A 1,947-nucleotide genomic window follows, 5' to 3' on the forward strand; every position below is an offset into this window, starting at 1 on the left:
ACACAACCAGCTCTGAGAACACAATATGCCTTCACCAGGAAACCAGCAGCCTTTCTGCAGCAGATCCTGCCAGCTGGAGAAGCCACAAGCTCTGAATCCCCCTTTTCAGGGGGTTTATCAGCTGGAACAGCTCCCAGGTGAGCTCATGGCAGCCAGTTGTGTCTGGAAAACAGCTCAGCCGTGACTTTCCAGCACCCCAACACCATCTCTGAGCTGGAACAAGAGGAGCTGCTCCTCCTGGAGCTGCAGAACCTGCCACCACCAAAAGCCTAAATAACCACAGAGCCTGAATGAACCACAGTCACACAGCTCCCAGGTCACCTGGTGGGCTCTCAGGACCTCAGGGACAGGCAGGGAAGCTCCAAAGTCCGACTGAACCACTGAAATCCTCACCCCATCCCTCCCACCAAAGCCCTGAACTCATCCTCCTTCCCCCCTCTCTGGCATCACAGGGGTAGAGGGAGATGTTTCTCCCACCTTCACCCCTGTGGGACAGCACAGAACCTCCTGTGCCTGTCAGGACCATGCAAAACCACAGGAAAAATCAGCTTGCAGACCTCCTGTGGGCCAGGAGCAGGTCAGGTTCTCCTGGAGAAGGAGCTTTTGCCCCCAGTGCCACTGCAAGAAGGGAGATTCCAGCCCTGCAACACCTCCAGCTTCTGCCTGAGCTCTCTCCCATCACCAATTAGTCCCCAGGGGAGGAAAACTTCCTTCACATCCTCCAGGGATGTTTTCACAGCCTGGGGGAAATCAGCTCCAGCAGAGAAATCACCCAGTGGCTTCGGGGGGAGGCTCCAGGGGAACCCTCCACAAACTCCCTTTGGGAGTCCTCGACACGCTGAGCTCCCTCCAATAAATCTGGAGATGGATCAGCCTTCCCAGGACAGCTGTCCAAGCAAAACAAGCCCCAGCACTGTGAGAGACACCACCAGCACCCAGCTAAAATCCCAAATCCCAGCCAGGGTGGCAGCACCAGCAGTGTTCAGGGGGGAAGACAGAGGATTACAGGGGGGGGGGAGGCTGGAGCTCCAGGGGGGCTTTACCTGAGGGTAAAAAAAATACCATTTATCATTCAGTGTTTTAGCTAATGATGGAAAACGGGGTAAATTTAGATGGGATGCTGGGGAGAAATTCCTCCCTGTGAGGGTGGGCAGGGGCTGGGGTGGAATTCTGTCTGGGAAGTGTCCAAGGCCACCTGGGCTAGTGGAAGGTGTCCCTGCCCGTGGCAGGGCGTGGAATTGGGATGGTTTAAGGTCCCTTCCCGCCCAAACCACTCCGGGATTCCACGACCTCGGAAGTTGTGCAAGTGTCTGAAGCAACAACCCCCCAAATTCCAGCGTTTCCAGTTTCTCTTTCAGAGGAAATGACTCGCTGGAACCAAAACATTCCCTTCCCAGCAGGATCTCCCCAGGTGCCTGAAACAGCCTCTTTCTGCAACATCCAACAACCCCCCAACCTCCTCTGCCATTCCCAAGCCCAGGAATTGTTCTCCACGAGGAAGGAGCTTTCCTGGAGGGTGGCACAGCTCTCCTGGGGAAGTGGAGGAGCTGCTTTTACTCCCATCACAAACAGAAAAACCCTTCTGGGGTTACAAAAATCAAAATAAATAAATAAAAAAAAAAAAAGCCCTTTTTCAGGGTCAGATCTCCCCCTTTTCCCCCAGCAGTGGGAGCAGGACTGGAGCCTGGAGCTCGGGATTTCAGTGCCTCACACACATGGGGTGGCCTTGGCCGGGCTCCACGGGAGTTTTCCCGCAGCCCAGAGCACTTTATCTGCTCCCAAACACTCCAAGGCACTCTGCTGAGCTGGATTATTCCCAGCCCGGGGCACAGCCAGGGAATTCACAGCCCGGTGCAATCATCAGGGCTTGGCTTTTCCTCCAAAGTACCTCCTGCTTCGGGAAACGGGGACAACCACTTTCGTTTTCTCCCTCCCCTTTCCCCGCAG

The sequence above is a fragment of the Manacus vitellinus genome, unplaced genomic scaffold (genome assembly GCF_001715985.3).
Source record: "Manacus vitellinus isolate BGI_N305 unplaced genomic scaffold, ASM171598v3 scaffold_74_pilon, whole genome shotgun sequence".
In the NCBI taxonomy this organism is placed as follows: domain Eukaryota; kingdom Metazoa; phylum Chordata; class Aves; order Passeriformes; family Pipridae; genus Manacus; species Manacus vitellinus.